Source organism: Elephas maximus, chromosome 10, assembly GCF_024166365.1.
Source record: "Elephas maximus indicus isolate mEleMax1 chromosome 10, mEleMax1 primary haplotype, whole genome shotgun sequence".
Taxonomy (NCBI): Eukaryota; Metazoa; Chordata; class Mammalia; order Proboscidea; family Elephantidae; genus Elephas; species Elephas maximus.
This window is the reverse complement of record NC_064828.1, coordinates 28,830,269-28,852,106: the sequence shown is the minus strand read 5'-3', so window position 1 is coordinate 28,852,106 and position 21,838 is coordinate 28,830,269. Positions and strand designations below refer to the sequence as shown.

The 21,838-nt window shown below is 36.2% G+C and overlaps 1 pseudogene; it reads right to left on the bottom strand.

Moving 5' to 3' along the window:
- Positions 1–11,921: 11,921 nt before the first annotated feature.
- On the bottom strand, positions 11,922–12,872 carry LOC126083577 (olfactory receptor 4K15-like; annotated as a pseudogene).
- Between the last annotated feature and the right edge of the window lie 8,966 nt (positions 12,873–21,838).

Genomic DNA, 21,838 nt, shown 5'->3' with positions numbered 1-21,838 from the left:
GGTCGCAGCTTCTAGGTTTACATCTGTCCCTTGTCTGCAATTTTTCTCCCCTTTTCTCTTATGTTATACCCTTATTTATCTCTCTTCTTCTTTCTCTCTTCCTTGGCCCTTCCATTCACTTCTCTGGCATCAATAATTGCTACTGTATAATGACCTCTAACTTTTCAGCACCATTCCTCACCATACACCAGTTTTCCAAACGTATTTCTGATGGTTTTACAGATATGAAAACCACATAGGCATCTCAGATCTCAGCTCACAATTTTTCTCCCTAAGTCAGCTCTTTTCCTTTTAAACTTCTTTAGTCATTCTTCCAGATTGTAAATCTCAAAGTAATCTTAAACCTTCCTTTTTCCTGTATCTCATTCTTCCACTTATAACATCTCTCTTTAAAACAAAAGATTAAAAATTAGAAGTTCTTAGCATGACAGCCAAGCATATATGATTTGGTTTCACCTGTGTCATACCCTACTCTCTACATAAAACCGGACTATTCGGTATTTATTTAGCTTGTAAACATTTCTCATTGCTTTTCTCATGTTCTTCACAGATGACCTATTCCAACTGAAAGGCCATTTCCTCTAAAAAGCCTTCCCAGGTTCAAGTTGAAATGTCTCTTTTTTTATAATGTTTCTGTAACACTTTTCTCACACATACATTCTGTCCCAAGGTAAGAGTTTTTGTGTAGATACCACAATGAGATCTCCTTGAACTCTCATGCTTCGGTATGTATCACCCACAGGATTTGGTATATATTTTGGTACATGGTGTATATTCTTAATAGAGGTGTGTTAGTATTAACTGAAATATATTTCACCTCAGATTCATCATTCATTCAACATTTCTACCTTCCAATATTCCTATACACACAGACCTGCTCAGTGAAAGACCTTGAACTCAACAAACCATAAAGTCATCCACAGAAAGTCCATCTCCACATGGGACAAAAACATTTCATCTCATTCATCTCATAGTAATACAAGCTCATACATGAGTCATTAAAACCAGTGCAAATTAATCAAACTAGCAAATTCAAAGGGAATGAAATAATCCCTTTAGATTGAAGCAAAGAGAAAAAAGAGTATTTCTTTCTTTCTGACAAATATTTTGGTACCAAGCATTTAAAAAGTGATGAAACTATGAATGTGATATTTAAAGAAGAAATTTGCACTCTACTTTTATATAGTTAAATTGTTTTTGAAACATTTTGAAGTGCAGAGTTATCCAAATAAATCATCAATGCAAAGGTGCTACAACACAAAAGCTTGGGAGATGATAAATAAGAGTTCCATAATGGACTTGTCTAAGCAGAATTCGTCATGGTTTCCTCAAGAACACTTCACATTCTTATATAATTTCTTGCAGTTCTCTCAAGCATACTAAGACATATGGATAGTTTTCTCTTGACTTCCTTTCTTTTACTTCCCATAGATTTCTTTTCTTCCTCTCATATATGGATCTTGTCTAAGGCACAATGCAACAATTGAATAGAATAAGTAACAGTACACAGTCTATTTTTAAGATCTATCTCAGACTATCCTACCTGATATGATGCATATTAAAGAAGGCAACTGAAATCTTTACTTTACCTGTTGTGGAATTAATCTCTTCAGAGTAGTGGTATTTATAGCTGCCTTCTTCTGTAGTCAAATTGAAAGCATACCATGATTTCATTTAAGTGACCGCTTGCAGCTCTTGAGAGTTAGCAATTGATAGCCAAGGTTCATCTTCCAATGGGGTTTATTAATACCGTCCACCAGATATTCTCATTGGAAAAAAGAAAGTAACATATCACATTGTCGACAATTAAAATGAGGACTGCAAGACTATAGGAAAAAAATGATGGGTCATTTAGCCCTTGGACAATAGGTGGAGTCATGTATCTTCTGTGAATTCTGTACAACTAAACCAAATGAGAAATGCTTTGATATGGGAATGGAAGTGCGTACTGTTTCCTTGACACGTGAGCATGTTGTGATATGGGGGAAAGGTAATTTCTTAGAACTTAGAGGACATAAGTTCTTATTTCCAAGTCTATCAGTAAGTAAGAATAGATTATTGGAGAGATCACTTTAATTTTTCTGAGGCTCAGTTTGTTCTTGAGTAAAATGATTTTTAATATGTCAAGCACATAAAAAGTAAAAAGACCTATGAAATTAATATTCTTGTATTGTGGTTTAAATTTGACAAATCTTAATACCTCACCATGTTTCCTCTATTTCCACCTTATGTGTCACCATAAATCATTTTTCCAGAGTTACCCCATAACCTGAAATTGGTATTTAACATTCCTGTGACTTTTAGAGTCTTACAACATAAAAATATATCCACAAAACTATGTATAGTCTTGAGTTTCATATCTGTGTACTTTCAAAGAAGTAGTATCGACTTCTATGCATTATTTCACAACTTTCTATTCCCACACAATAATTTGTTTTGAATACTTTTCAAAATTTGATAGAAATCAAATTGACTACACCTGTGGAAAGAGGCGACGGAAAAGCTCAATATCATCAGTCAGAACAAGACCAGGGGCCAGCTGTGGAACAGACCATCAATTGCTCATATGCAAGTTCAAGCTGAAACTGAAGAAAATCAGAGCAAGTCCATGAGAACCAAAATATGACCTTGAGTATATCCCACCTGAATTTAGAGACCATCTGAAGAATAGGTTTGATGCATTAAACACTGGTGACTGAAGACCAGATGAGTTGTGGAATGACATCAAGGACATCATCCATGAAGAAAGCAAGAGGTCACTGAAAAGACAGGAAAGAAAGAAAAGACCAAGGTGGATGTCAGAGGAGACTCTGAAACTTGCTCTTGAGTGTTGAGCAGCTAAAGCAAAAGGAAGAATTGATGAAGTAAAAGAACTGAACAGAAGATTTCAAAGGGCGGCTCAAGAAGACAAAGTATCATAATGACATATGCAAAGAGCAGGAAATGGAAAACCAAAAGGGAAGAACATACTCAGCGTTTCTCAAGCTGAAAAAACTGAAGAAAAAAGTCAAGCCTAGAGTTGTAATAGTGAATGATTCTATGCAGAAAATATTAAATAACGCAGGAAGCATCAAAAGAAGATGGAAGGAATACGCAGAGTCATTATACCAAAAAGAATTAGTCAATGTTTAACCATTTCGAGAGATAGCATATGATCAGGAACTGATGGTGCTGAAGGAAGAAGTCCAAGCTGCTCTGAAGGCATTAGTGAAAAACAAGGCTCCAGGAATTGACGGAATATCAGTTGAGATGTTTCAACAAACGAATGCAATGCCAGAGGTGCTCACGCTCATGTGTATGCCAAGAAACATGGAAGACAGCTTCCTGGCCAACTGACTGGAAGAGATCCATATTTGTGCCTATTCCCAAGAAAGGTGATCCAACCAAATGTGGAAATTACAGAACAATATCATTAATATCACACGCAAGCAAAATTTTGCTGAAGATCATTCAAAAACAGCTACAGCAGTATGTCGACAGGGAACTGCCAGAAATTCAGGCTGGTTTCAGAAGAGAACGTGGAACCAGGGATATCATTACTGATGTCAGATGGATCCTGGCTGAAAGCAGAGAACACCAGAAGGCTGTTTACCTGTGTTTTATTGACTATGCAAAGGCTTTCGACACTGTGGATCATAACAAATTATGGATAACATTGCAAAGAATGGGAATTCAGGAACACTTAATTATGCTCATGAGGAATCTACATAGATCAAGAGGCAGCTGTTCAGACAGAACAAAACAAGGGGATACTGGTTGGTTTAAAGTCAGGAAAGGTGTGTGTCAGTATTGTATCCTTTCACTATACCTATTCAATCTGTATGCTGAACAAATAGTCCGAGAAGGTGGACTATATGAAGAACGGGGCATCAGGATTGGAAGAAGAGTTCTCAACAACCTGTGTTATGCAGATGACACACCTTGCTTGCTGAAAGTGAAGAGGACTTGAAGCTCTTACTAATGAAGATCAAGGACCACAGCCTTCAGTGTGGATTGCACCTCAACATAAAGAAAACAAAAACCCTCACAACTGGAGCAATAAGCAACATCATGATAAACGGAGAAAAGATCAAAGTTGTCAAGGGTTTCATTTTACTTGGATCCAAAATCAACAACCATGGAAGCAGCTGTCAAGAAATCAAAAGATGCATTGCGTTGGGTAAATCTGCTGCAAAGGACCTCTTTAAAGTGTTGAAGAGCAAAGATGTCACCCTGAAGACTAAGGTGCGCCTTACCCAAGCCATGGTATTTTCAATCGCATCCTATGCATGTGAAAGCTGGACAATGAATAAGGAAGACCGAAGGAGAATTGATGCCTTTGAATTGTGGTGTTGGCGAAGGATATACTGTGGACTGCCAGAAGAATGAATAAATCTGTCTTGGAAGAAGTACAATCAGAATGCTCCTTAGAAGCAAGGATGGCGAGACTGTGTCTTACATACTTTGGACATGTTGTTAGGAGGGATCAGTCCCTGGAGAAGGACATCATGCTTGGCAAAGTACAGGGTCAACGGAAAAGAGGAAGACCCTCAAGGAGGTGGATTGACACAGTGGCTGCAACAATGGGGTCAAGCATAAGAACGATTGCAAGTTTGGCGCAGGACCGGGCAGTGTTTCGGTCTGTTGTGCAGAGTGCTATGAGTCAGAACCGACTCAACAGCACCTAACAACAACAATGACAACACAGAATTTTAGTTCATTCATTTTATTACTGTGGATTTTTTCTCAAATACTTTGTTCATTTGTCCATTTTTTGATGAATGGCCATTTAGGTGGTTTTTCATCCTTGCTGTTATGAACAACAGCATAATGACCATGTGTGTGAATGTGTCATGATTGTGCGCTTCAGGTTTTCCAGAGCGTATTCTTAGGAGACAAATTCTTAGGTTGTAAAGTATATTAATCTTCAACATTACTAAATATTTCCAGGATTGCCTGCAACATGGTTTTACAAGATTGCACTTTGTTTCAGTTATCAATGTATTGCCTCTTAGATCCAATTGCATCCTTAGGTATATACTCTATGATGAATAATGGGATTCCTTTAAGTATTTCTCCTTTAAAGTGAGCACAATCTTAAGCTTTCTCAGAAAAAGGCATTAGAGGCACATGGTAGGAGGAAGAGACATTCTTACTGCATTTCTCAGTGTTCTGAAGTCAGCAGCTTGGGTTAGAAGACATCTAATGGGCTCTGCCCTAGCTGTGAGTCCAGAATGTTGTCTCTGCAAATTGCAGCCAACACCTGGTAATAACCTTTCTGCAGTCCTCCGGACACAGAAATCAAAGTTCCCTTTCTGAAGAGTTCCTGCCACTGCCACACCCAGCCTCCATCTGCTCTCCTGCACCACTTGTTGTTGATCACCATCTTAATCCCCCACCCCTACACCACCTGTACTCCAGGTGGTGGCTTATTGTTTGCCCAGGAGCCCTAGGCCAGCTCCAACGTAGCCAAATCAACACACCTTTTTACTACCTGGTAGAATAAGCCACACCTCTAACCCTAGCCAAATCAGCAAACTACTACCTGTTGGAATGAGCCACACCTCCAGTGAGGCTTGAACCTCTCCAAGTTTGTGTTTCCTTGGGTACTCTCCATCCTAGGATAACATTAACCCATTGCCTTAAAGTCGATTCTAACTCACAGCAGTTCTGTAGGACAGAATGGAAATGCCCAGGTTTCCAAGGCTGTAATATTTATGGGTGCAGCGTGCCTCGTCTTTCTCCTGAAGAGTAGCTGGTGGGTTTGAATCGCCAGCTGTTTAATTAGCAGCCAAGTGCTTAACCACTGAGCCACCATGTCTCTTTCAGTGTAACATTAGCATTCCCATATATCTTATGGTTAAAGATTGTATATTCAACTTTCTATTTTTAATCAGTGTGGTTTGTAGATTCTTATTAGAACCAGACTGCTGCACACTTCTACCAACTGCGCATGGAAGCTCCTGTTCTTACGCATGCTCACCAAAAAAAAAAAGTTTGCATGCAAGTAGATTATGACTAGATGTGACCTCATGTGTGTCGGAGTAGAACTGTACTCCATAGGATTTTCAATGGCTGATTTTTCAGAAGTTAATTATCAGCTCTTTCTTTTGAGGCACCACTGGTTGGACTGGAACCTCCAACCTTTCGGTTAGAAGCCTTCGTGGATTGAATCTTTTACCATTTTACAATGTCTCTCTCTGTCTCTGGTAATTTTTATTTATGTTTTATTCTGATGTCTACTTTATCTGTTATCTGAAAGCCACTTTTGCTTTCTTTCAATTAATATTTGTGTGATATATCTTTTTCCATTCTTTTTCTTTCAAGCTTTCTACACTCTTATACAGTCTCGTATTCAAATGAGATTTTTTTTTTTGACAATATATAGTTGGGTCACTTTTTTTTTTTTTTTTTAATTCACTCTACCAACTTGTGTCTTTTACATGGTGTATTTTGACCATATATACTTTAGGAAGTTGTTGATATGTTGGGCTTCCATCTGCCATTTTATTTTTAATTTTCTGTTTGTTCCTTCTGACATTTTTTGTTTCCTTTTGCTTGTCTTCCTGTAGGTTACTTGGATATTTACTAAAATGCTTGTTTGATTTAACTATAAGGTTTGAATATTTTGAACAGCACTTGTAGTGGTTACTCTAGATATTGCATCATTTCTACATAATTTATTATAGTCTACTTGTCATTTTTCCACTGTTAAGTGAAGCGTTCAAAGTTTACCTCACTTTATGTGCCTTTACCCTCTACCATTAATAATATAAGAGTCTTAAATACTTCCTCTACTTGCATTTCAAATCATATTAGACAATGTTACCTTTTTTTTTCAGTTACTAAACATGATCTAGACAACTCAAGGGATAAGAGAAAGGCTATTGTATAGTGCCTATATTTTCCTTTCCATGTTCTTCTTCCAAATGTCCCAAGATCCCTTCTTTCATTGTTTCCTTTTGCTTATTCTTTTAGGATCAGTCTGCAGGTAACAAATTATATTTAGTTTTTTTTCATCTGATAATGTCATTATTTCTTCTTCATTCGTGAGATATATTTTAGTTGGGTATAGAATTCTGAGTTGACAGTTCTTTTCTTTCACTACTTGAAATATGCTGAGGTACTTTTGCTGAGGTACTTTTGTCTGGCCAACCTGGCCTCTGCCAATAAAACCACTGTCATTAGAATTTTTTTTTTTTTTCCCTGTAGGTAAGCCATTGTTTCTGTTTTACTATTTTCGATGTTTTCCTTTGTCTTTAGTTATCAGAAGTTTGGCCATCATTGTTTTGGTATGAATTTTTGGTGGTTTATCCCATTTTGGATTTGCTTGGCTTCTTGAATCTGTAGATGTATGGCATTTGCTAAATTTGGGGGTGTTTTCAGCCATTATTTCAGAAGGTTTCAATTCCACCTTCGTCCTTTTCTCCTTCAGGAACTTTGATGACACAAATGGTAGATCTTTTGTTATAGTCCCACAGTTCTGTTCATTTTTTGAAATATACATTTTTTTAAAACTTTAGAATAGTTTCAGACTGACAGAAAAATAAATTTGAATATAGTAAGAATTTCCCATACTCACTAGCTTTCTCTATTATTAAAATTTTACATTAGTATGGTACACTTTTCACAACTAATAAACCAATATTGATGCATTATTTTTTACTAATATCTGTACTTGTTTCAAATTTCTTTCCTTTTTAGGTAATATGCTTTTTCTATTCCAGGATCCCATCCAGGATACCATGTTGCATTTAGCAACCATGTTTCCTTAGTCTTCTCTTAGCTGTGACAGCTCTTGGGCTTTCTTTGTTTTTGATAATTTTACCATTTTTGAGTCATGCTGGTTAGGTATTTTGTAAAATGTCCCTCATTGAGATTTGTCTAATGTTTTTCTCATGATTAGATTCATGTTATGGATTTTTGGAGGAAGACTACCATAAAAAGATGTCATTCTCATCACATCATATGAAGGGTACATATTATCGGCATAATTTATCACTGTTGATGTTGACCTTGATTATCTGGCTGAGATAGTGTTTGTCAGTTTTCTCCATTGTAAGGTTAGTCTTTTTTCCTCCTTTCCATACTTTACTCTTTGGAAGAAAGTCACTATGGGGAGTTCACATTTAAGGAGTGAGGAGTTATGCTCTACCTCCTTGTTCATTTATTTTAGCCTATTTTCTCTCATATTATGTAATTTCTGTTGGTCTATGTTCAGTTCACTTTTCTCCTTACTCCAGTTTCTCAACTCTACTGTTAAGCCCATCCATTGATTTTTTTTTCTTGGTTATTGCTAAAATTTCCATTTTGTTTTTCTTTATATCTCCTATTTCTTTGCTCACACTTTATATTCTTTGCTGAGGATTTTTTTTCCATCTGTTTCAAGTGTGCTCATAGTTGCTCATTACAACATTTTTATGATGACTGATTTAAAATACTTCCCAGACAATTCCAACTTCTCTGTCACCTGAAATAGGTCTATTATCCTTTTTCATTCATGGTGAGATTTTCTAGTTCTTTGTGTGAGTCCCTAGCCAGTCTGTATTCTTTTTCTCCAATTTTAGAGTATTATTATGTTTGTTTTATAGTAAATGCCCATGTCTTCAGTGGTAATTAAGGGAATGAATACAGAAGAAGAAAAAATAATCTTCCCAGAAGTATAAATCTTATGCTTTTTTTTTTTGATAGTAATCTCTTTTTTATTCACTTTGTATACTTAACCATTTTAAACATTTTCACTTCAATCCTTTATACTACAGAATTATTACTTACTCAGATGGGGAAGCGTAGGTTAGTCAACTGTTTATTCTGTTTGCTAACACCCGTTCATTGTAGATAGCCGCCCCATGTGTTCTGTGACTTTAATCGTGAACTCAAATTTAACAGGACTTCTCATGCCAAAATCTCGTGTGGCCAGTGTTAAGAGTGTGGCCCACCAGAGAGTTTTTTGTCCTTATTTTTCCAAATGCCCCAAGAATTTCATTGACCCCTGGAGTGAACTATTTTATGTTGATTTTTTCAGATTAAAGTTCTTCTGACCATGCAGAGTATAAATTCAAAATCTGAATTCATTTCATATATGGACAATTCCATGATTATAACTTCCAAGAGTAAACAAGCACAAGGAAAAGAACAAAAATACATTCTAATTGTCATGTTCTATCATCATTAAAAAAAAAAAAAAAATTTTTTTTTTTTTTTCATAGACCAGGCCAATTAGAACATATTTTTGGTCTTTTCCTTTTGCTGATCAGAACATGATTCTAAACAACACCTGCACTGAATGAATAGACTCTGAGGGTTTTATGTCCAAGGGACCTAATTCTACTTCACACTCTTGCACAAACAAAATTTCTTCTAACAGCCTTGTATCATTTTGATTGCCTGAAATCATTCCCTATCACCCTCCCTCTCCCAAAGCTTCTACTCTTTCAGCTGCCATGAGGTGATCTGTTTGTATTAAAGAATGCTTCCAGAATTCATGGATATTTTACTAGAAGAATCTCTGATTATATAATATCGTCAGTAATAAAGTAAATCTTCTTCTAACTTTTTACTTGGATCTGCAATCCATGTCCACGGAAGCAGCAGTCAAGAAATCAAACATCACATAGTATTGGACAAATCTGCTGCAGAAGACCTCTTTAAAGTATTAAAAAGCAAAGATGTCACTTTGAGGACTAAGGTGCACCTGAACAAAGTCACGGTGTTTTCAATCGCCTCCTATTCATACGAAACCTGGACAATGAGTGAAAAAGATGGAAGAAGAATTTGTGCCTTGAACTATGGTGTTGGTAAAGAATATAGTCAATATTCCATGACTGTACCAGGGACTGCCAGAAGAATGGACAAATCTTTCTTGGAAGAAGTACAGCCAGGATAGTCCTTAGAAGTGAGGATGGCAAGACTTCCTCTCACATACTTTAGACATGTTATCAGGAGGGATCAGTTCCTGGAGAAGACATTTTGCTTGGTAAAGTAGAGGACCAGTGAAAAAGAAGAAGGCCCTCAAGGGCTTGGATTGACACAGTGGCCGTAACAGTGGGATCAAGCACAACAAGAATTGTAGGGATGGTAGTGGACCAGGTCGGATTTTGTTCTGCTGTATGTAGGGTTGCTACATGTAAGACTTGACCGACGGAGCTCTACAATAACAACCTACAGATATCCTGTGAGGATCAAGAAAGATAATATATAAAGACACAATTTGTAAACTATATAGTGATTATTAAAAATAAATTTGAATTTATTGTCATTGTTATCATAATCATCGTATGATACAGTCCTTTTTTTTTTTTTTGATTGTTCCTGAAAAGAATAGACAGGGCCTTGGAGAATAGTATAGTTATAAAGGAGCAAAGTGAGATAAACATTGTTTAGAGCATATTTGTTATTAAATCCTATTCTACACTACCATTTATCCCACACTATTTTAAAAGCATAATGTCACTTTTGGGTTTGGCTATCTCTTTCAAACGCCAAGCATCAGAAGATCAAGACGATTGCCTCAAATTAGAATGTGGTATCAGTTAAAATGATGACTGGTAAAAAACATTGTAAATTAAATACGATTCTGAAACTTTTAAAAATGTTATTTAAATATGTTACATTACTTATGCATTTTGTAAATTTTCATACTTATCAAGTTGAATAGAAGAAATATGAACTTGATAGAAATACTCTTTTTATAGGAAAAGAAAAATTTTTTATTATTAAGCATAAGTTTAGTCTAAATCAAATAATAATTATTTAATAGGTAAAAGATGGGGGTCCCATTTTCCTGTTTTCTAAAGTAATTTGTTTTGTTTTTAAAACAAATGCTACAAAAATAAAGAAAATATGTCCTATAATATTTCAGGCATAATGATAATTCACAAAGGACAGTGAAAAATGTAGACTTCTTATAAAAAGTCAAAACAATGACCTTATACTTTTTGAGAGCTTTGAAAAATATGTATTCTCACTTATGTTTTATTGGGTGATGTTATGGATAGAATTGTGTCGTCTAAAAATGTGTGTCAACTTGGTTAGGCCATGATTCCCAGTGTTATGTGGTTGTCCTCCATTTTTTGATCTGTTGTAATTATCCTATATGTTGTAAATCCTAACATCTATGTTGTTAATGAGACAGGATTAGAGGCAGTTATGTTAATGAAGCAGGACACATCTACAGGATTAGATTTTATCTTGAGTCAATCTCTTTTGAGATATTAAATAAGTCAAGGGAGCAGAGACAAGGAGAAACTCATACCACCAAGAAAGAAGCACCAGGAATGCAGTGAGTTCTTTGGTCCTGGGGCCAATGCTGAGAAACTCCTAGTCCCAGGGGCAGATTTTTGCAAGTACCTACCCTCAGAGCCAAAACTTACCTTACCCTAGAGCCAGCACTCTGAATTTAGACTTCTAGCTTTCTTCAACTGTGAGACAATAAATTTCTGTTTGTTAAAGCCATCTGCTTGTAGTATTTCTGTTATAGCAGCAGTAGATAACTAAGATAGGTGGTGTAGATTAGACTGCAGGACTTGGAGTTTGGTAAACAAATACATAGAGCAAAGGTATATATTTAGCAGTGTTGTTGGAAAAAAACCTTTATTATACAGACAGAGATATTCATTTTTGAGTGTAGTCATTGAACCACTAACATTGAGTGACAATTCTGAACTTCAATTCACTATCCTGAGACAATGAAACATTTACTGTGGGCCCAGATTTTGGTATTTGTAACATGGTGAAAAATGCTGCATTGACATGGTTAAGTACATGAATATTTTGGTGTCCGAATTTGGTTAATGAGTTCACCAAAGCTATTCACTATTCACTATTCCAGTAAACACCTTTCCTAGAGACAAGAAATTATCTCCATTTGTTTAACTTCATAGTTCAAATACAGTTTTAATAGCAAAGGATATAAGTGTGTGTGTTTAGTATAGTTGTCAGTATCATAAGGGAAAGCCAAGAAACCTTTGGGAACTTACTTGTCGTCTCCTCAGCTTCTGCATTGCTGATATTACCTCCTTATTTCTTAAAGTATAGATCAAGGGGTTTAAGATTGGGGTGAGAACAATATAGAATATTGAGAGAACCTTATCCACTGGGGAGTTGGTGTAAGGCCAGGCATAGATGAAGAGGCAGGGCCCAAAGAAGAGGGTCACCACAGTGACATGGGCAGTCAGGGTGGCCCGGGCCTTGGCCATGCCTGCTGAGGATCGAAGTCGCACCGTGACCAGAATGACAGTGTAGGAGATAAGCAAGAGCACAAAAGAGCTCATAGCCATTAGACCACTGTCTGAAAGCATAAGTTTCTCAAGGATATAGGTATCAGTGCAGGCAAGTTTGATAACTAAGGGAATGTCGCAGAAAAAGTTGTTCACTTTATTTGGACCACAGAATGGAAGATTTACTATGAAGACCAGCTGGCTTAATGAGTGCAGGACCCCAATGAGCCAGAAGCCCAGGACAAGGCCTGCACACTTGCTTACACTCATGATGGCTGCATAGTGCAGGGGTCAACGTATGGCTACATATCTGTCATATGCCATGGCCACAAGGAGCATCATTTCACCACCAGCACAGACATGCTGAAAGAATATCTGGGCCATGCAGCTCTCAAAGGAGATGGTCTTCTGCTCCTTGAAGAAGTCAACAATCATTTTGGGAGTGGCAAAGGTGGATAGACACACATCGATGAAGGAGAGGTTGCTGAGCAGGAAGTACATGGGTGTGTGTAGAGCAGGTTCAGAGAGGACTGTGAGCACAATGAGGAGGTTTCCCACCACAATGGATGAATAGAAAAGTGTGAAAAGTGGAAAATAGAAAAGCTGTAGCTCTCGAGGACCTGAAAGACTGTGCGGCACAAACTCAATCACTCTTGAGTTATTTCCGTGGTCCATGATTTCAAGTTTCTGAGATCATAGCAGTAAATTTCCTGTAAAGTGAAATGGAAAAAATATCATAGGATTGTGGGAGTAAGCCAGAAAATCCAAGCCTGGAATCAAATCTCACTCTATATACTTATGTGCTATGGATTCACATGTTGTTTTGTGCCATTAGGTAGATATAGACTCAGTGGACACTGTAGGACAGAGTAGAGCTGCCCCCATAACATTTCCTAGGTCATAATCTTTAAGGGATTAGATCACCAGGTCTTTTCTCCCATGGAGCCACTGGTGGATATGAATCGCCAACCTTTTAGTTAGCAGCTGAGAGCTGAACCATTGTACCACCAGGGCTCTTTCAGATACTCATCAGCATGCAAATACACATTATCTGCAATCATTTCTTTTGTAGTGACTGTGTGTGCTTGGCTTTCATCTCTGCATCCCAGCATGACAGCTGTACTTTACAAATACAATTTTTATGCCTCACCTCCACCATGTTAATATTCCTAATAAATAAGTCAATGAAGCTCTAGAGTCAAACTGAAAGGTTTTAAATTCTATCTTTTATAATTCCTAGACGTGTGACATTGGGCAAGTTCATTAAGTTCTCTGTGCCTCGGTTTTTGCTTCTGTAAATTGGGGGTATAATGATATATACATCATAGAATTGTTGTAAGAATTAACAGTTACAAAAGGTGAAATATTTAGAATAGTTCCAGGCCCATAAATACATGGTATTATGCCTTTTTTCCATCAATGATAAAATGTTTCTATGTGCAAATTAACATGGTAGACAAAATAGCAAAGCGTTTTCTCATCCTACTTAAAAGAACAAGATATTTTATGCACTTTAGTGGCATCTATTTACATTCAAGTATGTTAATATTTGAGTTAATATCATAATTAATATCATATTTTCATCTTTTTATTAGACTTTCTAAATTTAGAGTATTTGTACAGTCATGATGGCTCTTCTTCCCTCAGTGACTCTGAATTTACATACAAAATAGGTCATATTTGCTGATATGATCAACCTGTTTTGCTTATAATTAACATAAACACATTTTATGATTCTGAAGGAAAGGGTTCATATTTTGACCTTTTTGTTTGTTTTTCAGAATACATTGGTCATAGATTGTGTTCAATAATATTTGTAGATCCAAATGCATTTTTAGTTTCATGTTAGTTAAGAGAGAAGTGTTTTTTGTTTTTTTTTTTTACAAACTTATTATCTCTGTGTAGTTTGGAGAAAACCCTTGAAAAACTCTTTTTTAAGAGCCTCCTTTTTTTTTCAATCTGAGATATAAAAATAGCTCTGTTTTGGTAAAATTTCAACTTTTTGTTTACTATTAAAATTAATTTACTAAGATAGTTAGAAGAAGCTAAACAGGATGCAAGAAAAAAAAATACCTAGATACAGGAACATAGGGACCTTACATCAAGAAATGTGGTCTCCAAATTTTTTTTCACTGTGCTTCTCTAACAACAAAAACCTATGACCAGGTATATTCACTTACCTGTAAGTTACTTGCATATACCATAAAATATTATATACAACACATAATTGAAATTTAAGAAAGAATGCTTCATAAATATCAAGAGAACTACTAATACTTTTCTCACATTCAAGAAGCTCACCTGCTGGGATATGTATGTGCACCCTACTTTGGATTCTATTGACCAAGAAATGAAAGTGACTCATTCTCTGGAGAGGAATTTCAAAAAAGGCTGAATGGTAAAGAGCTAGGTCATTGTATGCAGCACTCTGTTTCTAGAGGAGAAGACAAGAAGTCATTATAGAGTAGTAAGATCCTTTCCCTAGGTTCCCTGGGTGGTACAAACAGTTAAGCACTTGATTACTGCTTTAAAGGTTGGCAGTTTGAACCACCCAGAGGCTTCTCAGAAGACAGGCCTAGCAATCTGCTACCAAGGGTCACCACCTTGAAAATCCCATGGATCAGCACTACTCTGCACACATGGGATCACCGTGAGTCTGAACTGACTCAACAGATGCCATCAACAAACGTGCTTGCCCACATTCGTCAAAATTGTCAAGACGGTAAAGTTCGTCTTTAGTTCCTTCTGTCTCTCCTTTGTTCACCAAAAGTCAGTAATTGCTCTGCTTTTATCTGTTTCATTTTAGGATTCCAAGGTCATCAGGCCCCTTTCTCCAAACAGCTAGTGAAACCTGCAGTCAGACAAAGTAAATGTTCTTAACTGCTCAAAACTCTGTTTCTTTACATGGAATGAAAGAGAACTACTACAGGGTTCTGAAACTTATTTGCTAAATTCTCCTCTGTAACCAAAAAAAACAAACCCATTGCCATCAGGTCAATTCAGACTCATAGCAAAACCCTATAGGAAAGAGTAGAACTGCCTCCACAGAATTTCCAAGGAGCACCTGGTGGATTCAAACTGTTGACCTTTTGTTAGCTGCCATAGCACTTAACCACTACATCACCAGGGTTTCCAAAATCACCTCCACAGAGATCTCTTTTTACTGTCGGAATAGCACATATATACATAGGGAACCTTTCACAGGCCTATGCCAGTGTTAACAGTGTGTCCTTTTTATTTTTTTCAGACTACATTGCATATAGATTCTGTTCAATAATATTTGTAGATCTAAATGCATTTTTAGCTTCATATTAGTTAAGAGAGAAGAGTTATTTTACAAGCTTATCTTTGTGTACTTTGGAGAAAACTCTAGAAAAAACTCTTTCTTAAGGGCCTAGATTTTTTTTTTTTTTAATCTGAGAAATAAAAATAGCCCTGTTTTGGTAAAATTTCAATTTTTTGTTTGCTATTAAAATTAATTTACTAAGATAATTAGAAGAAGCTAAATGGGATGCAAGAAAAAAGAATACCTGGATGCAGCAACATAGGGACCTTACCCTCAGAAATGTGGTCTCCAAATTTTTTTTCACTGTACTTCTCTGACAACAAAAGCCTATGTCGAGGTATATTCATTTACCTGTAAATTATATACACATACGTATGCACTAAAATACTACATACAATATAAACTATAACTAAAATTTAAGAAAAATATTCTTAAATATCAAGAGAACTACTAATAATTTCCTCACATTCAGGTAGCTCACCATCTGTGATTGTATATGCACCGTACTTTGAATGCTACTGATTAAGAAACGGAAGTGACTCATTTTCTGGAGAGAAATTTCAAAAAAGCCTGACTTGGGAGAGAGTTAAGTCATTTCATGTGGCATCCTGTTTCTGCAAGAAAAGATAAGAACCCATTGTCCAGCAGTAAAATGTTTTGCCTAGGTTCCCCGGATGGTGCAGAAGCTTAAGCGCTTGACTCAACCTAAAGGTTGGCATTTCGAACCACCCAGAGGCTCCTCGGAAGACAGACATGGCAATCTGCTTCCAAATGGTTACAACTTTGAAAACCCCATGGATCAGTTCTATTCTGCACACACGGGGTCACTATGAGTTGCCAGTGATTCAACAGCAGCTAACAACAACTACAAAGATGCTTTCCCACTTTGGTCAAAATAGTCGAGATGGTAAAGTCTGCCTTTATTTCCTTCTGTCTCTACTTTCCTTTGTTCACCAAAAGTCAGTTAATTCCTCCCTTTGTCTCTGCTCCATTTTAGGATTCCAAGGTCATCAGGCCCCTTTCTCCAGACAGCTAGTGAAAGCTGCAGTCAGATAAAGCATTCATAACTGTTCAAAACTCTGTTTCTTTACCTGGAATGAAAGAAAAATACTGTAGGGCTCTGAAACTCATTTGCTAAAATCACCTCCCCTAGAAGAAAAAACAGATCTCTTTTTACTATTGCAACAGTATATACATACCAAGAAAACATTTTATAAGCCTATGTCAGTGTTAACTGGTTTATCTCTGGGTGAGACTCGTTTTATTCTGTATACATTTCTGTATTTCCTGCGGTATTTGTTTTTCTGCAATGAACATCTATTATCCTTTTAATCAAGGAGCCCTGTTTGTGCAGTGATTAAGCACTGAGCTGCTAACAGAAGTGTTAGAAGTCCAAACCCACCAGCTGTTCTGAAGGAGAAAAGATCGGGTGATCTGCCTCCATAAAGATTACAGACTCAGAAACCCCATGGAGCAGTTTTATGGGGTGGCTATGATTCAGAACTGACTCTAGGGCACGCAACAACATCTTTTTCATCAGATTATAAAGAAAAAAAAAAAGAAAACAGTAAGACTCTTTTGAATTGACACGGTTCTATGACTTAATTTAGACAAATCAGGTAAGTAATTTGATAAAATTAAAAATTAATTGAGACACGCACAAACACATACACACACGTAACAATATATATAGTTATTATCCCAGTATGTTCTAATTAAACCCGTAACCTATTGCCATTGAGTCAATTTTGACTCGTAGAGACCCTGTAGGACAAGGTAGAACTGCCCCACATGTGGTTTCTTCCAAGGAGCACCTGGCAGATTTGAACTGCCGAACTTTTGGTCAGCGTCTGTAGCCTTTAACCATTATGGCGCCATTTTTTTTGTTTTTATTTTTTGTATTTATTTATATCACTATATATATGCAATATAGTACATATTGTTTTACAACCTACTACTCAACAATTATCATGAATATTTGTCCATGTCAATAGAATACTTTTATGTAGGCTTCTAAAAATGTATTTTTGATATTTCATTATACAGATAATTTCAATTTGCTATTATTATTTTATAATTACATTTTTAGCTAAAACTTTATGGGCATATGTAATTATTTATTTAAGACATATTATTATAAGCATACACTATAGAAACCTTATGCTCATTATGCTACAACCCTGCACACTAAATTAACGTATGAGAATGCCCATTCTTCACCTCTCCCTTTCTTGGCAAGACAGTGTGTCACATTTTTTATCTTTACTCATTTGCTGCATGAAAGTCCATCTGAAGGATGTTTCCATGCATTTAGAGATTATTAATGGGGTTGGCCATTTATTCACCCTGAATGGGCCCTTTGTATTTTTTTCTCAATTGCCTGTCCGTGTTCTTTGACCATCTTTCTATTGGTCCCTTCATCTTCACGTTATTTACTTATAAAGACACTTTACTTATGAAGGTATTATCTTTTTTACAGATATTGCACAAATACTTTAATTTACTTTTTTCCTTTTAATTTTATTTATGTCAAATTTTCTATAAATTCATTGAAAATATTGTAATAAATTTAGATCTATTATTTTCACAAATAGTTTCTGCTTTTGTTGTCCTGCTTAAAAAACCTTTGCCCACTAATGCATTTTCATTATTCAAAAAAATATAGTGAAAATGATTATAAATTCACAAATTCAGTTTTCAAACAAAACTTTTAAAATGATGGTGGTTATGGGAAAAGTATATTGGTGAGTTCTTAATAGTGAGTCTTCGAGAGATCACATCTTCAAATTCCACACTTACTGGACAAATGGGAGTGCTTAAGCAGGTAAGCGTGGTTATGAAGGATGCCATTTATATGATAATCAAAGCCTTATGCTAAAGGAGATAAAATTCACACCTAGAAATTACAAGTACCAAAGAATATTTGAAGAAGGGTAAGGAATGAGATTTTCAGCAGGCCTCTGAACACTCCACAAATTTTCCGACTGTTTCATCTACCCGGTTCATTTGCCTAGTACCAGGCTAAGGAGCCTTAGAAATCTGCTGACCTCTCTTGCATGTCCCCTATAATTGGCCATATAGTACCATTAACTTTAGTCTCCTAAAATAAATCAAATCTTTCAACAAGGAGTTACCAGAGAAAGATGTAATACCAGAGGTTCAAGTGATCAGGCGGAAGTCTAAGATATTCTTGTTTATTATCCAGGGAGGACCAAAAACCAATTAACTCAAAGTAAAAATGTATAAACATTTGTTTATTTACTCATTTATTTGCTATGTATTTTAAAATAAGGAAGCTGAAATTATAATCTCTCAGATGATTGAATTTGATTCTAAACTCCACAGGTAAAGGAACCAAACTGTTTTTCTCATCACAGTCAAGCCTGTGCCTCACAAAAAGCCTGTTTATAAAAACTCAAAAAATAGTTGCCAAATTAATGAATAGATTCATAAATAGTAATACGAATGGTTATATGCATCTATGAATGAAAACAATGCAGCTTTAGCAGACAGAATAATGATTGATGAAATATGAATGGTTATATTATTATTCTGCTCTTGTTTATAAAAACCCATTGCTGTTGCTTTCATTCTCAACCATTGCAACGTTATAGGACAGAGTAGAACTGCCCCATAAGGTTTCAGGAAGCAGACTGCTACATCTTTCTCTAACGGAATGGCTGGTGGGTTCACACCTTTAAACCTTTCGGTTAACAGCTGAGCACTTAACCACTATGCCACCAGGGCTCCTTCCATGGTTATAGACAAAACAAACCAAGCCACAGAGTGAGTCCTAAGTGCACATATACATGCTTATATATAAAATCTAGAATGCTGCACATACGAACCCTGTAAGTATAGTTTTATTCTTGTATTACAAAATCTCAGCTAGAGTGACCCAGCTAGAATTTTCATTATATAAATTGTAGCCTAAGCATTCTAAAATAGTATGTTTGCCTAACTACGTGTATGGAGATCCATGCAACAACTAAAGAAATGTGTGTGCATAAACGTGTAAAGAATCAATTTAAGTGAACACAGTGGCCATTCACAGTAGAAACACATTGTGTCATATAACTGGAGAATAAAGTCAGAGATCACAGGGGCTGAGTCTGCAGAAGAGGAAGATGCACTTTTGCAGACATGAGGTTGAGTGGCATGTAAAGAATTAACTCATCTCAGGACAGTAAGTGGGAGTTCAAACAAGGTGAGACAAATTCAGTCTCACTGACAGCATTAAAAGAAATAGAAAAGTATATTAAAACATGTTTATAAAGAGCTTTTTTTGAAGTGACAAAAGTATCAAAACTTACATGAGTCATTGCTGTGTTGCCATATAGACTTTACTGAGAGTTTGCATTTGTTGACTCTTTTTATTTCAGAAGTTCCACCATAATAACCTGAGCTATCGTGACAGTAGGAATGTGATCTTATACTGTTTTCAATCTGTCTCACTTGTACTTTACACTCTCTGTTTAAGAGGAGGTAGAGATGAAAATGTATTTGTCTTTGAAGGATAAATTTGTCCCAGCGGGACCATTACTAACAAGGTCTTTTATATCATAGACTAGCAGGTATTATTTCTACCTAGAGATTCACACTTCTAAGACTCATGCCCGAACCTATTTTTAGCCTCTTGTTACTAGTATGGCATTAATTTCTTATGAATATTTATTCACAGGCAAGATGTCTGGGCATTTTTTACAGTTATTAGATTCTCATGAAGTAACTTTTATTCTCTCTGTGGGCTCTGTGAAATAAGAATTGTTTCAAGCCACATTCTAATTGCTGTAATAATCCATTTCCATTTGCCATCAAATTGACTCCGACTCATGGCAACCATGTGTGTGTCAGTGTAGAACTGTGCTTCATTGGGTTTTCAATGGCTAATTTTTCAGAAGTAGTTCACCATGCCTTTCTTCTGAGGTACTGCTGGGTGGACTCGAGCCTCCAACCTTTCAGTCAGTTGCTGAGTGTATTAGCCAATTGTACCACCCAGCGACTGCTGCTGTAATTAAAAAAAAAAAAGCTGTAATAATAGATACAGCAAAATATGGAAATATAGCAAAACTATAAATCCCTTGGGCAAAATAGAATATGTCTTATTTTTCTGTATCACTCAACTAAATTTAATTCACTAATTTTTAAAAATTGAGTATCTACTACATCCAAAACCACAGAACAGCAATTCAAGAATGAGTAAGGCAGAGTGCTTATCTTCAGGTTGTTGGCAATTTAGAACAGGCAATTAAAGAAAATAAACAATGAAAAATAATGCAAATAGCATAATATACATGTTACAAGAGATGAAAACTTCATTAGAAATCAAGGAAATGCGAAATAGAACAGTAGTCATTAAACTTGCTCCCTAAATTAACATATTAAAATATTATTCTCGATGCAAAAATCTGTGCTTAGCATGCAGTGAGGAAAATATTCTGAAAAGCAATTTTGAAAGATATATGAAGAAAGTTTAGAATGCTCATATTTAGTCTTTTTAACAATGTCTGGGGAACTTTGGAGGAAGAGGATCAAAAACTTGCAGAAAATATCTAAATAGCAAAAAAATATGTAATGATGAAATACATATAATGGAATATGATGTCTTTATTAAACTGATGATTATTAAGAATTTTTTTAATTGGAAAAATGTTTATCACACTTGAAATACATGAGTATATTCGCATTATGGAGAGTGATAGTGCTTATGGGCGCTTCCTGTGAATCACCTTAGGCTCTGGTCACCTCACTGCCAGCACATACATATTAATGAATAAGGAGATCCTTCGATCAGAGCCTGGCCAAGTGGAAACTCTTTATCTTCAGCCTGATAAGTAGAGGGTTCCTGGGGCCCACAGCTCAGGGCTGGGGTCCATGAAATGCCATTTTCTCAGAATCACCTGCTCCCATTCTGGATAATGCCTCAATAAATGTTCTGCTTGGGAGATGAGACTCTATCCCATAATGAGTGTCTGACTCCAGCGGAGAGGGCTATGAATGAAGGTCAGTGGTGTGAGTGACAGCTAAGGCAGAAGAGGGCATGCAGTTCAGACCCAGCAGGAGATGGCATTTCCTAGACTGGCAGTGTAAGGGATGGAAAGAGGTTTGATCTTGCTCTTCTGCCTAGTTTTCAGTGGGTTTCTAGCTGTACTCCTCTCATGCACAAAGTGGGCTATGCTTCAGACACTGAAATATGTGTTTCCAAAATAGAGTGACCATATTCCTAGTTTAGGATTTATGTTTTTTTTAAAACCAGTGACTGCATTGATATGTCTAATTCAATTCCTATAATAGGTGCATTGCAGACCCCAGTAATTTTCTAAAGAGATACTAGAAGAACAGAAGAAGTTCACAA